The sequence below is a fragment of the Hemicordylus capensis genome, chromosome 2, assembly GCF_027244095.1.
Source record: "Hemicordylus capensis ecotype Gifberg chromosome 2, rHemCap1.1.pri, whole genome shotgun sequence".
Classification (NCBI taxonomy): Eukaryota; Metazoa; Chordata; class Lepidosauria; order Squamata; family Cordylidae; genus Hemicordylus; species Hemicordylus capensis.
Genome location: NC_069658.1, coordinates 49,368,119 through 49,393,796, shown reverse-complemented (window position 1 = coordinate 49,393,796; position 25,678 = coordinate 49,368,119). Strand labels below are relative to the sequence as shown.

Genomic DNA, 25,678 nt, shown 5'->3' with positions numbered 1-25,678 from the left:
TCAGAAGATAATCAGACTGGATTTGAATAATTTTGTCACGGCCTATCTCCGATGTGCTTTTTTAGTGATCTAAGGGATGAGATTAGATTCTCATTATGAACTCCTTATAACTATAATTCAGATGGATGGGAAAGTAATTTGAAGAATTTGGAGCCCAGTAATGAGTTCTCTTTGAAGTTTGGGAGGGGTGTGTGTGTGTGTGTGCGTGTGTGTGTAACTGACAGATTTGTAAATAATTACAGCCTGTCTGCAAGAAGCCAGGCAGTTCATGGGGTTCCAGCTTGTTATTCATTAAAGAACGGCTGTCTTCACCTCAGAAAGGTGAAGGAAAGAAAATTACCATAGTAGCACTCCCTCTCCTACTGAAGAGATGCATTCTACAGTACACATTATACAGTACGACAAATGGTTGGACTGGGTCTTTATACCTCTGTTCACCTTCTGTTTCCTGTATTCGTGGTACATCATGAACCCCAGCGCCCATTGAGGTCATCAGGAGAGGTCCGTCTGTAGTTGCTACCGGCTCATCTGGTGGCTACTCGAGGACGAGCCTTGTCCGCTGCTGCCCCAAAACTTTAGAACGTGTTCCCTGCTGAAATTAGAGCCTCCCCATCTCTGACAACTTTTAAAAAGCCTTTAAAGATGCATCTGTTCACCCAGACTTTTAATTAAATACTGTTTTAATAGTTATAACATTGTTTTAAAATGTTTTTTAAAATTTAATTGTTGTAATGTTTTAACTTTTTCTGTTGTCATTTATTTTGCTTTGTTGTCAACTGCCCAGAGACGTACGTTTTGGGCGGTATTAAGATATGTTAAATAAATAAATAAATAAATAAATAAATAAATAAATCCATGGTGATTTCCCCTGATACACTTAAAGAATGTACAGGACATGGGGCTACTGTCCACCCTTTTGGAAGTGAAGGACTATGGTCTCAAAGAGTGGAGGACAGACTAATGAGTCAGAGGGCTAGAGGGTCAAGACATTGGTCATCCCTTCTCTACTGCTCTAACACTATCCCTTTGGAATATAGATTGCTACTCTCAGGGGACTTCCTTCCTTCCAGCCACTTCCTTCCTCTCTTCTCTTCCTGTTCCTACTACTTTGCAACATGCAAGCTCCTCTCCCCTGCACCATGTGTGCAGAGATGCAGAATCCATCTGCATCCAGCTAGCTAGCTAGATTAGAGATCCTAACTCCTCACTTTTCTTTCTAGAATGGAGTTCTTCAATAAATGCCATATATATTGATTTGAAACTATGAACTGGCTCCAAGTTACATTACTCTCAGCATACACGCATGCCTACTAAATTCCGCTGTGTTGTGCCTCTGTGCACTCTGCTATAATGAAAAAGGGATTCTCTTACCAGAGAGAACTCCCAACATACCCTGCACTAGGGTTGCCAACTCTTTAAATACAGTAAAAGTCCATGAGTGGAACCATAAGAACACAAGCAACCCAGCTGGGTCAGGCTCAAGGTGCATCTAGTCCAGCATCCTGTTTCACACAGTAGCCCAACAGATGCCTCCAAGAAGCCTGGAGCGGGGTGAGGGCTTGCTCCCTCTCCTGCCATTGCTCCCCTGCAACTGGTATTTAGAGGCATCAGGGGTGTAGCAAGGTTGGAGTGGGCCCAGAGACAAGATTTTAAAATGGGCCCCTCGCGGATATACACACACAAATACACTTCACAATATATCGTGCACTCACACTCACATCCCCATTATGAATACGGTGAATATCTAGTTCACATTGAATCTAGTTTTTTTACTCTCTGCTCCTGCCGATCTCCAAGAGACACAACATAATTCATAGGGGGTGCAACATGGGCGGGTGGGGAGTCATGTGATGTGCCTCTGGGGGGCCCCTCGAGGCAGTGGGGCCCCAAGACGACTGCCTCCCCTTGCCTAATGGTAGTTACGCCCCTGAGAGGCATCTTGCCTCTGAGGCTGGAGGTGGCCTATAGCCACCACTGCCAGACTAGTAGCCATTGATAGACCTGTCCTCCATGATTTTTAAAGCCTTCCAAGCTAGTGGCCATCACTGCATCCTGTGGCAGAGAATTCCATAAATTAATTGTGTGCTGTGTGAAGAAGTACTTCCTTTTGTCATTTCTACATTTACCCATGATAAGAAAGGAAGAGCCCACAGAAAATGCTCTGCTCATCTGAGGTGTACAGCTATGACCTGTCCTTACAAGTCTCCTGACGACAAGCAATACCATCCACACCCAGGGCATCCATGGATTCCACACCTGTATCACAAGCACAAAGCAACACATAGAAATGCATAAGTCAAGCAAATGAGCCAGGCGGTAATCTGTATGTCAAGTGATATATAAAACACACACATAGGCAGCATTCTATTAAGAAATTAATCATTTAGAAGACATTCAAGACATCATTCTTCCAGTTCACAGAGGCAAAATATTAAGGTTGGAAATTTCTAGTCCTGAGGACCATCTGTGAATTCATGGCAGAGAACTCAAAACCCATGCAAAACAGGTAACTCAGGTAAGTAAGCCAAGTCATAGACTGCAAATCAAGTGGATCCATACAAAGAAGCTTATTCAAGAAACTGAGCCAATAGCCACAGACTACAAATTTTAATATGCATCATACACTGTCTAAGAGTTAAGAACCTAGAATACATTTAAATTGTCATAGATCGTGGTCCCTAGAATCATGGATGACATCTTCTGTGTTCATTTCTAGCCATCCTTTCAGGTCATCCATCCATCCCTTCTACCTCCTTCCTCTTCCTCCTGCTAGCTTTCCTTCTAGCGTTAGTTGTGGTGTTTGGTATTTTACTCCTCTGAGGATATGTCCACAATACTCCAGTTAGCGTCTCTTGATTGTCTGTATTATTTGTTTATGTGTTTTTGCTTTTCAAAGTACTTCTTCATTTGTTGTCCTGCTGGTCTATTTAATCTTGAGTATTCTTCTGAGACACCACATCTCAAAGGCTTCCAGTTTCTTATGTGCTTCTTTCTTGATGGTCAAGGTTTCACATCCATACAGCAGAAGAGACCAGATGTAGCATTTCATCATTCTGATTCTGAGTTGCAAATCTAGTTTACTCTTGCAGAAGAAAATCTTCATTTGATAAAATTCTGTTTTTTCTTGTCCTATGGGGCTTCAGATTTCTTTAGTTTGGCTGTTATCATGATAAACGTTTTTCCCTAGATAACAGCAATTTCCTACTTGATTTAGGTTTTTGTTATTGCATTGTATTTTTAGGGGCATTCTCATTTTACTTATGCACATAGTTTTAGACTTTTTTGTATTTATTTTAAGGCCCATTTCCTCATGTTTTGTTGCAATTTCTATGACTAGGTTTTGTAGATCTTCCTGGGAAGAAGCTAAAATGACTGTGTCATCAGCATATCTTAGGTTGCTAATGTTGACACCATTTACTTTAATTCCCTCATCCCTGTCAACTAAAGCATCTTGTATTATTACCTCTGAACAGAGGTTAAAGAGTATGGAAGAGAGGATGCATCCTTGTCTGACTCCTCTTTTGATGTCTATCCAGCTGGTTTCTCCTTCTCCAATTTTTATTTTTGCTTTTTGGTTCCAGTATGCATCCTTTATAACGTTAATATCTCTTATATTGGGTCATATTCTATATAACATCTCTAATAGATTTGTCTAATTTGTTGTGTTAGATTCTATCAAATGCTTTTTCATAGTCAATAAAGCATAGAAAATGGGGTATATTCATCTCAAGTGCTTTTTCAGCAATTTGTGTTAGTGGAAAAGATTGCCTCCCTTGTGCCCATCCCTGATCTGAATCCAAATTGTGTTTTGCCAATCACTTTTCTTGTATATTCTATTATGTATTATTTTAAGAAGAATCTATACTGATTACAAGGTGTTTAAAAATGCACATCAAATGTTGAAAGGTATATGTGGTTTCTTTGTCAATTTAATCCTGAATATATCCAAGGGGGTGTCTTTAAGCTTTGCTTAAGAATCTTGCCCTCTACTGAAGCCTCTTTGGACCTCTTCTCATTGAAATTTGAAAGGGCATGCCTATTTCAGAGTTTCAGCTGGTGAAGAATGTTGTTATAGCAACAGCCCTTCTTTTAATTGAGAAGCAACACAAGAAATATAGAAAACATATCCATTATCTTCTAGGCTTATTTCCAAGTCTTGGTCTTAACCCAGGGCAGCCCTTCCATGAGGCGAGGTGAGGAGGTCACCTCAAGCAGCAGCTTATTGGGGCCAGGCAGCAAGGCAGCAAGATCCCCCCTCCCCCCGCATTGGAGCCAATCTTCAGGACCAATCTGACCCTTGCAAGCTTTGCAAGGAGCACCTCTTCTTACATTCCCTGCAAAGCTTGAAGAAACATAAGTAGAGAAGAGGAAGCTGCTGGCAGCCTTCCCTCCTTCCTGTCCCCCATGCCGCTTGCAAAGTTGGCCCCTCACCTCAGGTGCTGAAATACTTCACCCCCTACCCCCGGTGTTAACCTTTACACTCCTAAATGGACTGAGTCCAACAATTAGGGCTTGAAGAAGGGCATCCTTCTTCATACAGTGAGGCTATTCACACGATTGCAGGGGGGAAAATTGCTGCGAGCCCGGTGGTTCTTGAGCAGCTAACCCGCTCAAGTAGCCCGCCCTTAAAACCGGGTTTGTGGAGCGAGCACTCCGCAAACCCTTTAAAAAAAAAATCGTGAGTAGCTACGGTGCGGCTCCACGCCGTGGCTACTCACAAGGAGACCCCCGGAGGGGAGGCAAAAAGCTGCCTCCTGGCTCCGGGGTTCTCGCCAGTATGCCCTGTGCGTTCGCACAGGACATGCTGGAGCTTCCGGGGATTCCCCTGAGCCCCTGCTGGCTCTGTCACGGAGCTGGCAATCATGTGGGCGGCCAATCCGGCCACCCAGGGCTCCTGCCCTGCTCGTGTGGCCCCCGCGCCCTGCTGAGCCCACTCTCCCCGCTCGCTCTCCAAAACCGGGTCTCACGATTAGTGAGACCCGGCTCAATGTCTCCAGTCTAATCAGATCATCACAGGAGGCCCTACTCCAAGGACTGCCAGCAAAGTAAGAATGCTGGAGGTTTGGAACAGGGCCCTCCCTTGCTGAAGCAGCTGGGGTTTTCTGGAATCCCTAACCTAGAAAAGCTTGCTAATGCTGTTCCACTCTGCTTTTAGCAAGCAGGCTAAACCATTTGCATTCAAAGGAGTTTTTAATATACTTTGTGCCTGGGACTTTAGCTGGCTTCCTCCACTACAGGCTATTGTGTTGCTATTTTTCCCCCCCAGTTTTATTGCTCTTCTATATTAGTTCCGCTTTTATTGCTTCTGTTTGTATATGATTTTGATATCTGGAAAGCCACTGTGATTATAAGAATAATACGTAATAGGATTTAAAAGTTGTGATGAAAGAAAGAAATTAAGCCTTGGCTAATGCCAACTGACTTCCCAACCATATGGCAGAGAGTGGAACACGTTGTGGCTGTGTGGGATCAGGACAGTCTGTGCAGTCCACAAAACTGGCTTCTGGTTGTCAGTGGTATATTAAGAAAATGCTGGTCTCCTGCCCTTTCTCAGGATGTGTTCTGAGCGTTAAGAGGCACTGAACCTAAAGTGCAAAAAGCTACTCGGTGACACTCCCGAGCAAACATAGAAATCTCATATCAATTCTGTTGGAGATGCATGTGGATAAAGATGCAAGAGTGACTATATCTCAGTGTGCCTCCATGCCCAAACCAGTGGACTCCCAATCCCACACCTGTGGACACCCATTTCAGTTTAGCAGGTATTTATCATGCTCCTGCATTGTCACATTCTCCTCAGTGGCAAAGGCCAGGGATGTCTCAGGGCCAGGACAGCTCTCAAGGCAGCCGTTCAGAACACTGGCTAGAGCTAAGAATGAGCTGGGTATTGTAACAAGGGGATGCTGCTCCAGCAGATGCTCTCTGGAGACAGATGGCTTTTGCAGTCTGCTGGTAAGATAAGGTCATGCAGCCCTGGTCCTTACATAGGTCAACCTTGGTATTTAAAGGGGCCTTGCCTGATTTAACAGGTGTTTGTTCCGGAGATGCTAAGGAACCTCCATCATGACCAGGAGGTCCTCAGAGAACTCTTTGGATTCAGAAGATGTGTCAGGGCAGTGTCCGCAGGCTTTAGTGGAGTCATTGGTTGGGGATCCACTGGTTCATCTGGTTTGAGGAGTCCCAGCAGCAGGAGGTCATTTTGTGCCTTGGTCACTAATGATTTGCATTTGGCTTCTTCCCTTGAACTCTCCATACCAACCCACATCTGGAGGACTCTAGGGCTGGAATCATGACAGTCTTCCACGGGCACACTGCATGGAACACTGCAATAGTGTTACCCTGTAAAGTGTGAGGTGGATGTGCATCTTTTGTTCACCTCTCATGTACACAGATCAAGAAGTCATGCTTGACTCTGCTTCTCTTCATTTGTGCACATCATGTACGTGTAGTTTTTAAAAAGACACCTCACACATTTCTGAAAACACCATGGATATGTATAGTGTCCATCCTAGTTCTGTGTAAGACCCAAAATGATATAATTTTGTCATAGCTCATTTGAGGTTCATCTATCCAGCTGGATTCTTTAAAATGTAAGTTTAAAAAAAATGCTAGTAGTTAATTCCAATGTACATCTGAGCTGCTCTGATTGCACTAGAAATGTTTTTGTGTGTGGAAAAAGGTTTTCATTAATTGTGATTTGTAAAAAGTCATTCTATAACTCAAGTCTCCCTAGAAGTCATATCCCCCATATCTCACATCTGAGGGGAATGGTTGGAGTTACCCAGCAGTGAGGAAAAGGCATTCTACAAATGCTCAGAGACATTACATTATTACTTCGCCTGTTCCAGATCCATGCTATGGAATCAAACATCAAGTTCTGGGGTTTAAGACCTGATTAGCTCAAACTACTGTGCTGTTTTACTATGGATTAAAATTGTACTATTGTAATCTCCTTAGGACATGAACCTGTATTTTTATAGAATAATATATAAGCAATAGGCAATGATCTGATGGCACTATATATTAAAAAAACAACCCTTCAACAGTTAGAAGAACAAATTTCCCCACAGTAGCTATATTTCCTCTGGTCCTAAATGTCCTTGGCATCAAGCCACCTCAAGATTACCATGAGATTAACAACTTTCAAACTATTATCCCAAACAAATGGGCAGTAAGGGATACTATGGTGTGATTTACCATGTTACTGCAAGATAAAGCAAAACCTGAAATCAGCTTAAGGCTTAGATTGACTGACAAGGAAAACCAAATTATGTGCAATAACAAGATATTCCCTTTCTTTGTCCAGTAGTCGATAATGTTCACGTCCATGTGCTAAATTTAAACAAAAATCTGCGGTGTAGTAAGAGAAGAGCATAGGGAAAAATTATTCTTTTGCACATCAATATGTTGATAGAGTGTGTGTGTGTGTGGTATATAATCAATAGGCCCTAGTAAGAAATGAAGTAATGCCATGCTTGTGAGTTGATAGCTTTAGAGGAAATGCATATCTGGAAGGATGATCTGTCCAGAGTGATCAAGTTATTCTCCCTTTAAAGGCAGAACAGATGTAAAAGCAGAAGCGATGGTGTCACCGAGAATCAGTTACATATCCTATGGGGAAAAACTTCATTTACTGGATGAGGACAATATGCTATGTTGCTCATAGATACTCGTACACATTTAATCCATTCTTCCTGTGCCAAAAGCATATGTGACAGCTGTTTCTAGTTTACAAATACGGTGACATGTGTCTAAAATGTTATCTGGGAGTTTTTGCCAATGCCTTCTAACTGATACATTGAAGTAGAATTTGTTCTCAGAATAAAAATAAAAGGTCATACATACAAACTGAAATGAAATCTTTAGTTCTTCTCTGAAATGAAGAATTCTCAGCTTTCCCGAGGCTTGGCTATACAAAAAAATTCCCCTTAAGCTCTCTCTTTGATCCCCTCCCCCCACCAGTTTTAGACTCTAAGAAGTTTAGACTCCCAGAAAAAAGAAGAGTAGAAATGAAAGAAGACTATAAGGTCGTTCACACAACCTTATACCCAGGCAGTGGGGAGGGTGGGCAGGGAGGCAGGCTTCTGCAGACGATCTACAGAAACACTTATCTTCACTGATCAAGCACCCACACAATCAGCAGAGTGCTGGAGGGAGGGGAAAAGCTTGCGCTGGGTCCTCTATGGACCCGGAAAGCAGTGCGTGAGCAGCGCAGTGGCTGCTCATAGTATTGCAGCCGCTCTGCTCCACACGGCCGCTCTTTCCCCCCGGCTCACTGCTGAAAATGGTGGCAGGCCAGCAGGGAGCCCAGTTACCCCGGGCGATCATGCACACAATCACCTACTGGGGTAATACAAACCATAGGTTCTGTTAGAGGTTGTTGATTTTTACCCACAATAGGTAAAACAGCAGAGCACTAAGGAATGAGCACACACTCCAGTTACAGAGTAGGTAGCAGAGGATGGTTTGGATATTGCAGCTATTTAGAGAAAATATTTAGAGATCCTTGTATGACTAAACACTAAATATTTATTGGTTAAATACACTTAGATAGGAAAGACCTATCTCTAATCTAAAGGACTACATAGTGGATAAGTAAGGAGAGAGAGAGAGATGTTTCCATCTGCTCTCTAGGAGGAAAGGAAGGATTGTGACTCAGCACAGGAAGTGTTGCAGAGTCAGTTCAGGGGTCATAGAGTAGGGACAGATAGGGAGAACCTGACTCACTGTCTCTACTCTCAATGCCCCTAGTGGTCATTAGGACAGTTGGTGCAAAAGGTCGATGCACTGGAAGTTCATCTCCAACAAGTTCATGCTACCTTGGTAAAGCCTTGGGTAGAAGACCTGGGCTACCCAGGGCTGGAGCAGCCGGAGCTGCAGGGCTCCTGGCACTCCAGATGACACAAGCTGCCTGGAGTAACCTAGGCAACTCATGTCATGTGAACAAGTTTTATATGTTCTGTTGAAAGTTTAGTTTTGCCATTCAGCTACTTCCAGTTTCAGGGAAACTGCAAAATAGAAAAGAGCCGAAATTGAGTTTGAGTTGATCTGACAGGGGTTCCCAGCCTTTTTAACAAGGGAACTCTTTCTGTTGCAAATCTTCAGCTCAGGTTACCCCATAGAGATATGTAGTACAAGTGTGGGCCTGTGAGATGTGCGCACGCGCGCACGCACACACACACACACACGTTTAAATGTTACAATTATGAGACAAGCTATTCCAGTAACAGGCTTTCATCCAGACTAAGTTACTCATACATACTGAAACTAATAGGACAAGTAAACTGGCCCCATTAATTTCAACAAGACTGCTTATGAGTAACTTAGTCTGTATGTGAGCTTGTGACTGGAGTAGGCTTTCTCCTTAAATGTAACATTTAAATTTGTGTGTGCATGTGTGTGTGTGTACACATATAAATAAGGACACAAATTTTATTGTTATTGTTAGGGAAACAAGCTACTCCAGTCATTGGCCCACATCCCTATTACATTACTCATAAGCAGTCTTAATGAAACGAATGGGGCAAGTTTACTAATTTCAATAGGAGTGCTAATTTTCTGGAGCAAGTCAGTCAGGCTGAGGGGATGGGTATGCGGAGCTTTAGCACACAGTGTGGAAGCAGCAATTTCTGATGCTCACCGCTTCCCCAGAAAGCCCTCTGTGCCACCTGAAAACATGTCTCCAAGGGTTGCACAGCCATCAGTGATATATTTTTGGGTGGCAGAGAGGTCTTCCTGGGGAAGGGGTGAGCATCAAAAATTGTCGCTTCCCCATTGTGCCATTAGTTGGGAAGTTCTGTTAGGCTGCTCTCTCACTGCACTGATGCATCCTTGCTCTGTATATCAGCCTACATTTACTGCATTACTATAGATGTCACTGCTCCTCTAACCTATTTAACACACAACCTTTAGTATATTTCCATCTTTGGGGGGTAACTGTTACGAGCCAAGCCATTTTTTGATATCGCTACAAAATGGCCATTTTGAAACGAGGAGATGAAAGGCATGCTGTCATCGTATATTATTTGGAAACACGATCTGCTGGGATTCCATTTCCCAAACACAAACTGGGAGTAGGAACATTTCCTTTCTGGCCTGTTCTCATGGCCTGAGGTGTGAGTCAAACACCATGCAGGTGCAAATCACCTGTTTGTTTTGCAACCTGTAGAACACTTTAAATAAGAGGAACAAAGGGAGCCAGAATAATTTCCCTATGCAAGGCAAAACAAAAACAAAAAACAAAGCATGTATTTTCAGTGTGTGCCACACAGTACAGGATGGTGGTGATGATGATTAATGGTCTGTGGGTTCTTATAACTACTAGTCAATCTTTATATAAAGAATCTAGGTCTGAGCAGGGTATATTTTACATCAGACATAGCAAAACAAGGGATTATTATAAGATAAATAAGGAAGGAAGGAACTATATGAAAACATTTATTGCTATGTTACACATCTAGCTGGCACTGGGTCATATTACAGCATCAAGACAAATAACCAGCATTTTCAGTCCGGAATGATCAAAGACAGCTTTACTCAAGCACTCACTATTATTAGTACTGTATTCTATCTATTGCTTTCCGACTAAAAAAGGCCACGAAGTCATTTGCACAGAAATGAGAAAAATAATAAGATGGCTGTTTGTCGTGCACATAAATGCATATTCATCAGTTGACAATTCACGGGTCAGTCCCTACTTGTAAGAACCTCAAGCTTTTCAGAAGTCGCCAAGTGATAAGTCAATGAATATCTAGGGGTATAAACACAAGGTTGAGCTGTGGGGCTGGAGTCTCCAGCCAAACAGACAGTTCACCCTTGCATTTATATCACGGAGTCTTTTGCTCACTTACCTAGTGGTAAGCCCCATTGAACATCTAGACACTTACTTACAAGTAAACATACATAGTAATAAATAAGACACAGGCCCTGAGCTGGCAGTTTATGTGGAACACTAAGGATCAGTATTAGAGGCAGTTTGTGGGTGTCCTCACAGCTTTTGCAGCACATCCTGGCCCTGTGATTCTGACTTACAAGGTGTTTCAGTTCTTACTCAGCCAATACTAGTGTCAGGCATGACTGTCTGGCCAGCACATCTCCCCGCTGTGTGTGTGTGTGTGTGTGTGTGTGTGTGTGTGTGTGTGTGTGTGTGTAAAAGTAATCACCAATACTGCTTCTGAAACTGCCAGTTGGAGTATGAGCAGCTGCCGTTTAAGCTTTTCACAAAGATCAGTTCAAATCCCCATTCAGCCATGGAACTCACTGGGTGACTCTGGGGCAGTCACAATAATAGCCTCACCCTAACCTACTTTACAGGGTTGTTGTGAAGATACACATAGCAATATGTAGCACTTTGGGCTCCTTAGAGGAAGAGCGGGATATAAATCTTAAAATAAAAAACCACTTCACATACTTTAGTTCAATAAGCCTCACAACAACCTTATAGGGTAGGTCAGTATTATTTTCTCCATATTACAACTGGTGCAAAGAGACATTGAGGCTGTGCACATAACCCAGGCGAGGGCAGCCCGAGCCACATGGCTTAGTTACTCGGTGGATTGTCTGGGGGGAAGACAGGGCCAACCCTGCCTCCACCCACTCACCCGCCCACCTTCCCCGCTGCTGCCACAGTCACATGAACAACCTCAGTGGTTTTCCTAAGGCTACCTACTTAACTCATGCCCAGGTGGGTAACAATGATAGGGCAAGGGGAGACAGTTGTCTGGGGGCCCCACTGCCTGGAGGAGCACCCCAGGGGCACCTCATGTGACTCCCCATTGCCCCCTGCCCAGCCCCATAGCCTCTCAGCCACTTGCCCTCTTCGCTGTCTCTCCTGCTTGTTCTGCTGGCCACAATAGAAGCAGCAGACAAGCTGCAAAGAGCTCCTTTTCTCCCGCCTCTCAGCTGATCGACGGGTGGGCGGGGCTTCCACGGAGGCCTCCGTGTAGGCCGCAGTGAAGCCTGAACTCGAGTAGGGCCCAAGCAAGCCAGGAAGGAGGAGGCAGCCAGAGTGTTCTCTGCAGCAGAAGACCCCTTGCTGCCCTGCTTAACCCAGACCAGCATTTGCCAGGTAGAGTGTGAACTCCTTTTTGTGGTTACCTTTCCCGCCTCCCTCCCCCCCATATATAGGGATCTGCTTGCCATAGGGCTTGGATATGGCGGGGGGGAAGGGACCGAGAAGTCTCTGAATATTTATTTTGAAACAGCTTGGAAAATTTGCTGACTTAAAAAAAAACTATCTAAAAAGTCCTATAAGTGGCTTGTTTCATGGCAGAAAATTGCAAAAACTTCTGGAACAGTATTTTATTAATTTTATTTATTCATTCATTCATTTATAAATGCACTTATGTTCAAGTTGTTTTGCAACCCAGAAGGTCTGAGTGAGAACTGTGAAGCATGTGTGGTGCTTTTATTTTATTTTTCTTGTGTGTGAACTGCTCCCCAATAACTTGCAGGGACTTCAGGGTAAATCTGGCCAACATGTGAATGCAGCACCTCCATTCCAGAGGAGATGTGTCTTAAAGGGCTTTAAAGGCCTCCTGTGAAAAACCTCCTGCAATCAAACTTGACTGAATTTGTTCAGAATTCTGGGGAAACAAACATAGGTTCACCCTGCATGGTTGAAAGTCTCCTTTGCTAATCTGCAGCGAGGGGCCCATTTTAATAATTCATCTTTCTAGTGTGTTCTAGGCATTAAAAGTAATACAAATGTATAGTACTCAATGTATATCACTATATATTGTGACGTGTGTGTGTGTGTATTCAGTGAAATGTATTTGCAGGCAGCATACTTATTTTGGAATATCAGACTTAAATCCTTGGGGGCCTGGGGTGTGCGGAGGCCCTGGACTTTGGGGGGGGGGCATTTTAAAATCTTGTCTCTGGGCCCACTCCAACCTTGCTACGCCCCTGCTCATGCCTGAGTTGAGATTTAACAAGGGACATCCCAGCTTACTGCTTACACTTTTAACCACTACACAACAGTATATCAGTTCTTACACATGCTGCAAGGCCCAGTTTATTACAGCATTAAGTAAGTGGGGGAAATATACCTTGCAAAAAAATAGACAAAAAGAGAGTGCACAAAAGGTAGGAAAGGGAAAGGTTGTGCCGTCGAGTCGGTGTCAACTCCTGGGTCCTGGCGACCACAGAGCCATGCAGTTTTCTTGGTAGAATACAGGAGGGGTTTACCATTGCCTTGTCCTGCACAGTATGAGATGATGCCTTTCAGCACCTTCCTATATCACTGCGGCCTGATATATATTTCCCATAGTTTGGGAAACATACCAGTGGGGATTCAAGCCAACAGCCTCCTGCTCTCTAGACAGGTTAGTTGCTACAAGGTGTCATAGAGGCATCCAGAGGTTCCCCTCCCCACTGCCTTTTCTTTGTATTTTTAAAGTTTTATGGCCCCCTGCTAACTGGCCAAAGAGCATATTTTGAAGTGCTGGCTCTCTCTTATATTTAGCCAGGGGAGAGAGAACAACTGTCCCTATCCAACCCCATCATTATATTATATTATATTATATTATATTATATTATATTATATTATATTATATTATATTATATTATATTAACAAACTACCCCATCCAGAGGGTCTGGGCGGTGTACAACAACTTTTTAAAGACATAAAAACACACAATTTAAAACATAGTGCTAAAAACAATATAAAAACAATTCAAAAACCATTTAAACCATTTAAACCCAATTAAAATACCTTTTAAAAAAACCAACATTTTACAAGCCTTGGAAGGCCAGGCCAAACAAATAAGTTTGTAGGGCTCTCTTAAAGTTCGACAGTGAGCCTAAACTGCTGATATCTGCCAGGATGGATATCCATCCATCCCATGGTTGCTGGTGTTTCCCTTGTGTTTCTTTTCTGTTGTGAGCCCTTTGGGACAGAGAGCCATCTTCCCTCTTTTTGCTGTCACAATGGTTTTCTGAACTTTTCCCCGTGAAAAGCAGTATATAAAGATGATGAACAGGAGGAGGAGGATTACTGCTAAGGCTCAGCATCTTAAATGGTTTCTAAATGTTGTTTTTTTAAAAAAACAGGTTTCTGAGTTTACAAAGTGGAATCGGTATGGAAACAGAAGTTTTACTGCTCATCTGCAGTGATATCTTACAGATGCCCATGATATTGGTCAGACCACATTATACATTGCAAAGCATGACAATTTAGATGCTCATTTAGGTGAGGGGGGATTGCATTTTCCCAACAGCAATATATGACACATTATATGCTCCAAAAATGCTCATTTCCTCCGACAGCAGCCTAATGATTTCAAGGAAAGATAAAAATGCATTTATTGTGCAAAAGTAGTATGTAAAAATGCATCACTTGCTAATTGCCATTTCACTTCTGCAGAATACCAGGTGTCTCATGTTTTGTAATAACTGCCAGTTATAAGAAATGTGTCCACATGATAAGGAAACTGTGGGAAAGGAATGACAGAGAACATTATTTGTTGAAGAATAGCCAAGGAGGTCTGTTTCTTTAGGTCTGGTTGTGAGATTCCTAGAAGCATCTGGGTGGCCGCTACAGAAAACAGGACTGGATGGACCTTTCTGCAGCTTTCCTTTTATGTTCTCGTGTGTCTGATCAGCTCCCAAGTCGTCAGTGTGCAACAAACCTGGTCAAGTTGCTGCAGGTTGCCATGGTGGCCATGTGTAAAAGTCCCATCATTTCCATTTTTTGTTGAACTATCAGTTAATTTCATTCAAGAAACAAAAAAAACCCTGAAAAATGAAACTTTTTCCTACTCACAATTCCCCTATGATATAAACAAATGTTTGTGACACTTTCCTCCTTCTTTCATTGTCCCACCTGGTGGTTGCTCTCCAGACAGCAACTTAAAATTGCTTCACTACATATAGGCTTGGTGTGTATTTGAACATCTGGGATTTGACACCGTCTTGCATATGGGAACAGCACGGTATCGTTTGCACAGCCACGGTCTGCATTCGGATCTTTTCTTAATGTTTCAGGTTTAAAGTGTTGTATGTGCGTTACAAAACAGTAGCTGCATTTTTTAGTTTTGAGAAGAGTTTGCAGGCTTGCTGGGTTGACTCAGAAGTAAACGATTGAGTTCAATGGGCTTCCTCCCAAGTAAGAATGCAGCTGTAGAAGTGTGGCTTGCACAGAGGCAGACTATTTTTCACCTTTTTTTCTTTGGCAAGAGCCAGGTGCTCTTGCACAGATCATGGAACAGGGTGAGAGGAAGAGCAGCCAGCGAGTAAGGACAGCCGCCAATTTCAACCAGCCTCCCATTGTGAGGATTGGAAGGTGCTGCTCGCTGCCCTGGTGGCCGCATTAGCAGCTGCTATGCACAAGGCTTGGTTGGAGAACACAATAGCGGCAAACTCCTCCTGAGTGTTCTAGAAGCTGGAGCCCACGTGCAAATTCACCAAGCCGGGAGGGGAGGGTAAGCCGACAATCACCTGCCCCTTCCTCCTCCCTTCTCTCTCTCTGTCTCTCTCAGGAGGGAGTGATGTAAAATCTGACAGCGGCTTCAAAATGTAAGGGTTAGCTGTGGGATTTTACACCACTTCCTCCCACACAGTCTAGAAAGCACCCTGGAGAGAGTGGTGGTTTAAAAAAAAAAAAATAGAAAGCCTTCATTCCCACTTGTATAAATAAATACTTATAAAATAGAGGATTATATTTGCATAGGAAAATGTCAGTCTACAGTTTGGAGAGCAGGGATGCCTTGATGCCTTCTAAAGTAGTAAAGTGGTAAGCAATTGTGCTCCTGGGATGTCAAAGGACTCCAAAGTCAGGCTTTAAAAAAAAACAGTTTCCAGTTTAATCCATGACTTACATCTCCTCTGAGTAGGCTGCTTTTATAAACAATGACCCAGCTGTCCTCATTTTATGAGAAACTATCTATTGCAGAGGCTTGGAATCCACCCATCTACAGATCCAGACATGTACACTGTGTTCTGCAGAGGAAGTGAGTCTGTAACAGCTCCAACAAGCCAAGGCTTCATTAATTATTCTGAAACTATTATCAAGGAGCAAAAAATAAAGGCATTCTTGTGAGGTGCATTATGAAAACCAGGTTTTACACACCTCATGCACTAATGTTTAGCAAAAACCTGTAGAGCAAGCCCTTTGCGTATGAGGTGAACTGATTCAATAAGCCACCTAGCATCCATGGTCAGCTTTCCATACTTCTTTTAGATTTGCTTCACTGCAAAAGTTTGAGCTCTGCCGCTTAGCAACTAATTCACAGCTAAAATGGCTAAGTAAAGCAAGCAAATTCCTGTTAATTTATCAAACTGCTCAAGGTGTTTAAGTATAAAGCCAATAAATGTAAACATCAGCTGTATTGAACTAAGCTAAGCAAGCAAATTCTATAGCATTATTTCTCTTCCGATTGCAATATTTACTCTTGCAGCAATGTAAGCCCAGGTTGGAATACAGGCTCCTTGGTTTTTTTGCTATAGGTAGTGGTAAAACAAGAACACACCTTTCCTTAACACCTAACCTGACTTGCCTCCAAGGCCATCAGACTTCCACACATGCAACATCTGAACATCTGAAAAGGGTATCCAAGTGAAAAATCAAGCCTATGTAAGTCCATGTTACATGGTCAGCTCCAGAATTTTATTTGAGGTGACAGTTGCACTGTTCAGGTTTATAGACTCCGGATGTGTATATGTCCTATTCAGACATTACACCCCAAGTGTGGAGGTGTAGTGCAGCAGACAGGCATGCATGGTGGATGGAATGGGAAAGTGCACTCCCAACACATGTGGTAGAGAGATTGAGGAAAGTATCATCTGGGAAATTGTCCAAGATGGTCTGAAGTGCTGTCAAGAGGAATAAAAGGTTCAGTCCTAACAAATAGAAATGTTAAGAATGTAGGGAAGGAGAAGACTTTGCAATTAAGACATTCTGATATAAATAATGCATGATTGAACTAAGATATATCCTTCTGAAAGAAATTAAAGCTAGACTAGACAGAAACTCCAATACAGAGTTCGGTGCAGTTAAGTCCAACTTTGTGTTGGGTTTGTGGTCAAAGATTTCACATTCTTTGAATGCATCTCTTCCTTTATCAAAGTCTTTTCCTGTTTTTCCTGCACTGTGCAAAGTGTGAACTTTTGGGTGATTACAAAACAAAACAAAATCTGTGTCGAGAATTATGGGCCAAACTACACACAACGTTAAATCATCATACCCCTGCTAACCTGGCAAAGAGGCACCTCTTACCGTGGTGATTCTCTTTATTTAGCAGGGGGAGAGTAACTAGTCCTATCCACCCCCAGCACAGTACTTCCAGTGACTGTTGCTGGTGTCTATGTAATGTTTCTTTTTAGATTGTGAGCCCTTTGGGGACAGGGATCCATTTTATTTATCTTATTTATTTGTTATTTCTCTGTGTAAACCGCCTTGAGCCATTTTTGGAAGGGCAGTATAGAAATCAAATAAATAAATAAATAAATAAATAAATCAGTTAACCTATTTAACCTTTTACTTATACATCAGTTCCCTATCCCCAGCTCTTTTAACTCTAAAAGTGCCCTTGTAGCAAATGGCACTTTTGGAGTCAGAGCCACTTCAGAGGAATTATTTTTGGTGAGGAAACAGTGCAGAAGCAAAAGCTTAAATATCTCCTAGCTCCACACCATGGTCTCAGACCAAATGGTGATCCTGCATAGCTACTGCATTTAAAATAAGTGTGCCACTTACTTTTAAAAGAAGAAATATACTATATAGAATTTATAGATGCTATAGTATTTAATAAACTAGCATTATTTATGCCGATTTTGGTGAGTGGGAGGCTCTCCTAGAATCTGCAGTCTAAGTATGATCAAAGCATGTCCAAAGCTGTCCTAGCTAATTACACACATTCAGCCGGTAAACATTCTGAGCCTAGACGTAATATTTAAATGTTCCACTGATTCCAACACAGTTGATACCAAAACTTCATGACAGCTGATGTGCACTTGTGCATCCGTCCTTTTGCAAATTCTCAGTCAAATTAAAAACTAGATTTCTGCACATCCAGGAATGCATAGAGCTCATTCACATATTCACACGTGACTCAATAAATGTCTAAGGTACTTTTACTGGCAAACAAAAAAGCCTTAGGAACATAGGAAGCTGCCTCATACGGAGTCAGACTATTGGTCCATCTAGTTCAGTATTGTCCATACAGACTGGCAGTGGCTTCTCCAAGGCTGCAGGCAGGAGGAGTCTCTCTCAGCCCTGTCTTGGAACTTGGAACCTTCTGCACGCCAGCAGCATACAAGGATTGCAGCCTTAGCTAATGTAACTGTTTTGGCTTTTAACCAGCTGACTAGATGTATAGGCAGACATCTGCTTAACTGTAATACTTCAACATACTTTGGGAGGAGAGCTGGTCTTCTGGTAGGTAGCAAGCATGAATTGTCCCCTTTGGTAAGCAGGGTCTGCCTTGGTTTGCATTGAATGGGAGACTATATGTGTGAGCACTGCAAGATACCCTTGTGGGTGAGGCTGCTCTGGGAAGAGTATCTGCATACTTGCATGCAGAAAGTTCCAAGTCCCCTCCCTGGCATCTCCAAGATAGGGCTGAGAGAAACTTTCACCTATAAACTTGATGAAACCGCTGCCAGTCTGTGTAGACAATACTGAGCTAGATAGACCAATGGTCTGACTCAGTATAAGGCAACTTCTTATGTTCTTATGCTCTTCCCAGAGCGGCCCCAACCCCTGAAGGCAATATCTTACAGTGCTCACACATGTCTCCCATTCAAATGCAAACCAAGGTGGACCCAGCATAGCAAAGGGGACAATTCATGCTTGCTACCACAAGACCAGCTCTCCTCTCATAATCAACCTATCTATGTTCTGTCCTGCAGCATGAGCGTACGCATGCTTACTTGTAAAGAAATTGCAGAGAGTGCAGTGTGTGATGTTCTGGGCTGAGCTGAGGTCTCCACTGAGGTCTATTTGTCTATCCCTCCTGCTATGCAGCAGACCTAGAGTACAGTTCATAATCGCAAGGAGTGGGGAAAGCAAAAGGACCATCCTCACATATGAGAAGTCATGGCTGATTCATTGCCTGATTCAGCAACATATTTAAAGGCAGACATCTCCAGGTTGCAACCCAGCAATCCTGATCTTGGGTAAGCATGAAGAAGATTATAGCCTAACAGCCCAAGTTCAGAAGTAAGTCCCATTGAGTTCTATGGAATTACTCTCAAATTTAAGTGCAGACTTACTAGGACTGACTTGCTTCTGAGTGCACATGTGTTGAATTAGATTGCAAATCGCATCATCTTGCTGTGCACCAAGGACCCAGTACATACGTTTTCTCTTCCCTTCATTGAAATAATGTACACAGGTGTGCCCCATTATCCGTGGGGGTTCCGTTTCCGCAGATTTCCGCGGGTAATGAAACTGCTGACGACAAGGCATTGGAGCAATGGAAATCGGGGGATTAGGTTCCTGCATTGGAAAGAAAAGTCAAAAAAAGCAAAAAAAATATGGAAAGTTCCATATCGTGCTCTGCAGGTCTCCATCTCTCCAGCAATGCCCCTCCAAACTGTCAATTTGGCCAATTTTCTGTGAAAACCCATGGGGGAAATCTTTTTTTCCCAACCGAAGAGCCACAAAATGGCTCCTTTAAACAACATGGTGGCTGGAAATGACCTCGGAGCTCACTCCCAACTACCAAGGAACCGTTGATGCGTTAGTATTAACCCTTCCTGTATCCTCGTGTGCCAAGGTTGGGTGCCTATTTTCAGACTGCAGGTATGCAGAACTGAGAATAGCGTGGTACTGCATATAATGAGGTCCACCTATATGAAGCTCGTCCTACTGGTACCTGATTGAATGTATCATGTCAACAGGAGGCCAGCCATTCCAGTGACAGCAAGGGAGCAGATTCACAGCTTTCAATTTCATACATTCCATACTTAGCCTTAACAGACAGCATCTGACAAACTATAGTGCTATACATCTTTCTTCCACATTCCACAGTTTGGAGATCCCTAATTGGTGATGTCTGCGTTCCAAGGTTTCCCTTGCAAGGTTCTGCAGGGTATGTCACGTTTCACACATACTGTATGCTTAAGCAGACAAACAGTTCTAGCCATTTTCAGCAAATTTGCTGCTGATTAACGAGCAATCCAGCTGTTGCTGAATGTTCCCAGTCAAGCTTTCCAATAGGTAACGGAAAGAAAAGCAGGCCTTTATGCCATTCTGAGGGCATTAGAAGCATTTTGGAAACACTTGCAAATGTTTGTATGAAATAAATGGCAAAAACACCAGGGACCTGAGATTCAAAACAAAGGCTCATAGTAAGGGCCCATAACAGCTTTATTTAGCATACAGAGAGGCTATAATTCCACTCTTTAAGTATGACATCACTCACTTTTTGGAGTGAGTAGCTCAGGAATTGTCTGACATCTAAAATGGCCATTGCAGCAAAACGTAAGACATCAATATTTATGCTTCTTTTATTGCTCAAGATGATGCTGATGTACAAAATCAATGGCCTATTGCTTAAGATCCAAAAGTGTGAGTCAGAGGAGAAAGTTTCAAGTGCTGGGATCCTAGGATTCCAGGGCCATAGCTCAATGGTAGAGCATCTGCTTTGCATGCAGAAGGTCCCAGGTTAAATCCCTGGCATCTCTAGGTGAGAAAGACTCCTGCATGGAACTTTGCAGAGCCACTGCTATTCAATGTAGACAATACTGAACTTGATGGACCAATGGTCTGACTTGGTATAAGGCAAACTCCTATGTTCCTAGGAAGATAAGAAGAAAAGGAGCTCCCTACCTACCTGTCATGGGCATGCTATCTGACACCAAGGATGAGGAAGAAATAGGTGCTGTGACAGTGGAGGAGGAGGGAGTGCAGCAATCTCAAAGGCAAGAAGTTGCAGAGGCAAGCAGGACCGACGCACGGGAGGCTGAAATAGAAACAGAGCCTAGTACGTTAGCTACTCCGGGAGAAGCACAGCCAATCTCAGCTATAGAACGGCGTCAGTCAAAGAGACAGGAGGAGATGAGACGCACGCGCAGAATGGCTCAACTAACAAGAAGAACTACTGACTCAGAGACCCAGGACTGAGAGCACCTGGCTTCAGCCTATTTAAGACGGTTTCACCTCACTCATATTGCTGGTAACAACATTGGGCTTTGGTGAGCGACCCAGCTGTGTTCCTGTTTGTTTTCACTGTGCTTTTTACTTTGGATCATTGGTACCCTGCTTGTGGATTTCGACTTGGACTTGGTTTGACTGACTGCATATGGCGACGACTCGGACTGGCTTTGGTTTTTGGAATTTGCTGAATGCTTGGCTCTAACAGTCTCCTTTGGACCCTGTCTCTGCTTCACACTCTGTCGGCTGATACATAGCTCAAGATTAGCCTGACAGGTTTAAGACACTACCTACCTACTTCTCAGACCCCAAATGAGCATCCAGAACTCTGAATATCAATTAGAGGAAAGAGCGGCTCAGTTCCATATTCAGGTGAATGCCCAGAGTAGACTGTGGGCTCCATTGATGGGTAGCCCAGGTTTTAAACCATAGCTTAAAGTGAGGGAGGAGGACACGTGAGGGTGCCTCCTACCTCACTGCTCATTTGTGTGGAAGCTCTTCCATAGAGTCAGGGCGAAAGAGAGGCCCAGCAGTGGGAATCTCTCAATGCACTGCACTCCTCTCACGGTGCATTTTGGGATACAGGAGGATGCAGCCTGCTTTCCCCAACCCGCTCGCTGCTCTGGGATTACTTACAAGTCAGTCAAGTGGGTGAGTCAAGTGGGTGTGCAGTGTGGCGGGGCCTGGGGATGATGAGGATTGTGTGGAGGAAGATAGGTAGTGTCCTGCCTTTCCCCAGCCCTCTCTAGCCCCAACACAAATGGCTGTGTGAATGACCTTATTGTCTTCTCTACCACTGAACAGCCCAAACCAAAGAAATCTGTGCATGGCTGGGAGAGACACACACATCTAGAGCATGATTAGCCTTAAGGGAGAACTTCCAAAGACTTAAAGAAAGTATTTAGGCCCATTCACACATTATGTTCAACACTAGAACAATGATTGTACAGTGTGCACAGGTACAGATCTGTGCACAGTATAGCCATTCACATGTATGTTTATATATATATATATATAGAGAGAGAGAGAGAGAGAGAAATATTATATACTGCTTTTCAACAAAAGTTCCCAAACCTATTTAGATAGATATAAATAAATAAATAAGATGGCTCCCTGTCCCCAAAGGGCTCACAATCTAAAAAAGAAACATAAGATAGACACCAGCAACAGCCACTGGAGGGATGCTGTGCTGGAGATGGATAGAGCCAGTTGCTCTCCCCTGTTAAATAAAGAGAATTGCCACTTTTAAAAGGTGATAGCAGTTAGCAAGGTGTAGTGGATTAAAGCCTTTGTCTCAGAGCAAGCCCACATGAGGGGGAGAAAAATGCTAAATCATCCCCTCTATGCTTTCTGAGCAAGGCTTTTCCTTTCTTTCCTGTATTTTGCGTAGGTTCAAAAATGGCTGCCACTACCACCCCTCTCTGTTACAGAGCTTGACCCTCCCTAGGCTTGGGGTGGAAATCCCAGGGAAAACTCTCTTTCTTTTACTATTTGAAAAGTACAAAAAAAACCTTCCACGTGCAAGTCCACACGTGGGGGGAAACTAATAGCTGCTGAGCTTCTGAGGTGTGTTTTGCTTCAGAGAAAAAGCCCCCCTTTGCCCCCACTTCCTGCTGAGTTTAAAATCCACTTGGATGAGGCTTGTAAAAGAAAAGAACAAAAAAGAAAAAGTTTTATTCATATGCCACGGACTGCTTCCATCTGAGGCTTTCCTAGCTTTTAGTTACTGGTAAAAATACTCAGTAGGTTACAAGAATACTTCAAAAAGCACCCCAGATGAAGTTGGGGTGGCACGCTTTAAAAATTGTGGTTACCCAGTTGCAAGGAACAGGTATGTTGGAAAATACAAAAGCACAATTAAAATGTACCAGGTCTTTTACAACGCCCTGGCTGGAAGGGTGAAAGCTAGTGTTTCTTAGTTTAGTTATGTTGCAGATAAACAATAATAGACCAGTATCAGTGGTATACCAAGTGCACACAAAAGAAAACAGAAAGTTTAACAAAATCTGACTAAACAAACTTTCCCTAGACTAAACTTCCAGAAGCCAAAGTCCTGGCTTCCTTTTTCTTGAACTCACCAAATCCTGGATTATAATTCAAGCTTCCTGCCCTCCTCTCTTTCAAGGAGCTGCAGAGGTCATTCCATGACAGAAATCTCCAGGCTAGCTTTTGACCATGAGGGAGCAAAAAACTCCATTGCTCCTCACTAAGCCTTTCCTCCCATGCTTCTATCACCTCCAGCCTAGCTTCTTCTCACAAAGAAACTCTTCTCTTCCTTCCAATGGCACTCTAGGTCTCACCCACTTTGTATGCTGATTGGCTGCATTCTGGAGTTCACCAGCCTGTCTGTCAGGACAGGGTTCACTTCCAGTTAACTTTTTAGGGGAGAAGTGACTGATCACTACACAGGGAAACAGAGGTACAGGTACAGAAGTACACTTCCTATCTGTACCATACAGCCTGTATCCAGGTTCACTTTTAAAATGAACACAGGTACACTCATTCACAAAAACACATGCACGAGTGTACAGATATCTGTACACTTGAACAGCATAATGTCTGAATTGGGCTTTTCCATCCAACCCTGTTTAATATTTCCTGATACTGAATACAGTAAGGATCAAACTAGATGAAACTATACTGAGTGCCTAACTCTTGTGTATCTCATCTTTTCTTTTCTAAATAGATACCAGATTGGGGTCTGATGACAGTTGTCACATTCCTTGGAGAGAACAGAAGTGGGACCCCAACAATGCACTAAAGAAAATGAGGCTCTCTCTGTCCATATACTTCACAGCTAAATCCAGAAGCCCATTACCACCCTTGCTAACTCAGGAAATGAGGGGGGAGGGGCATTTACTGAACCATATAGAGAGAGTTGATCTACCCAATCTGCAGTCAGCAAAAGAGTAAGAATTTGGGGCTTTTAAATATTGACACCATGGAGCTACAATGCCTAAAGAGAAGCACCAGAAAAATGGGTAAAAATAGTTAAAGCAATCTTCCCACTCAAATTCTTGGACATTTCATATCCAGGACAACGCTTTTCCTACATTTCTCTTGAGTACAGAGGCCTCCAGGGGGGTGAGGAAAAAAGCATCAGAATAGGAGCCACCTAATGACGCAGTGGGGAAATGACTTGACTAGCAAGCCAGAGGTTGCCAGTTTGAATCTCCGCTGGTATGTTTCCCAGACTATGAGAAATGTTTATATCAGGCAGCAGCGATATAAGAAGATGCTGAAAGGCATCATCTCATAGGAACATAGGAAGCTGCCATATACTGAGTCAGACCATAGGTCCATCTAGCTCAGTATTATTTACACAGACTGGCAGCAGCTTCTCCAAGGTTGCAGGCAGGAGGCTCTCTCAGCCCTATCTTGGAGAAGCCAGGGGGAGAACTTGAAACCTTTTGCTCTTCCCAAAGTGGCTCCATCCCCGAGAAGAAGCTCACACTTCTAGTCTTCCATTCATATGCAACCAGGGCGGACCCTGCTTAGCTAAGGGGACAAGTCATGCTTGCTACCACAAGACCAGCTCTCTTCTCTCATACAGCTCTTCTCTCTCATCCCATAGCGCAGTAGATGGCAATGGTAAACCCCTCCTGTATTCTACCAAAGAAAACCACATGGCTCTGTGGTTGCCAGGAGTCAGCACGGACTTGACAGCACAATTTTACTTAAGGCCAAGAATAGACACAGATCAAGACTGCAATGGGGGAAAGGGACATTAACTCTCCCCTCCACCCTGCAAGCAAGGCCCTGCTCTGGTTGTTATTTGCCTAGGAATGGAAGCTCCCATTTGTGGTGAAATAAACCGTATGCGAGTATTTCTGGAGGGGGAAATTGTTTCAGGGACAGAATGCTGAAGTAAGCGGGGTGGGGTGATGCTGGAAGGTGAAATGTTAGGCTGAAAAAGGCAGCAGGATTGGCTAGTTAAGGATGGTGAGTTTAGGGATGGTCTGGGAGAGGGGTGGGTAGGATTGCAGGTTACAAAGAGATTATTAAAGGTACATATTATATTATAGGTGTTTACCTATTATATTATACATATATTTAAAACAAAGTCAGTAAGAGTGGAAGTGTTCACATATGCAAGCACTTTTGATTCACACTTGTTCTCAGTTACTCCTGTTGTATAAATAGACCTGTTTGGTTAAACAGGGGTTTGCCTTGAACCTCATGCAGGTCTGAGCACCTGTCCTGATGGAAAGCCTTGTGAGTTTGTGAAAAAACAGTGGGTCTGTGAAGGCAGCATACATTCTGTCTCACAGACAGCTTTTTGAAATAAAATATGCCATTTTGTAGGCACCAGCTTAATAAATAGCAATTCAATACGAGAACGGGTGAGTTTGCCCTGAAGGAAAGTGTATGTATGTATGATATACATTATTCATATGTGTACACACACACCACATACACACATATACCGTGACCAAAGCCCTGTTCAGGCATTCAGAAACTAGGTACGGTGTTCCCATGTCCAGGGCAAACAGGAGCATGCCAGCTAGCCATGCCACTCAGCACTGATTCAGCATCATCATGTTCCCAGCATTCCCTGGACTGATTCTCATGATTGACAG

The 25,678-nt window shown here is 43.2% G+C and overlaps 1 long non-coding RNA gene across 1 annotated transcript in view; it reads right to left on the bottom strand.

The window, feature by feature from the left end:
* Positions 1-20,805: 20,805 nt before the first annotated feature.
* The window catches only part of LOC128345838 (uncharacterized), a 99,478-nt gene continuing 94,605 nt past the window's right edge, over positions 20,806-25,678 (bottom strand). Inside the window, exon 3 of the long non-coding RNA XR_008316665.1 lies at positions 20,806-20,907. This is a non-coding gene — a long non-coding RNA (uncharacterized LOC128345838). The remainder of the gene's footprint in view (positions 20,908-25,678) is intronic.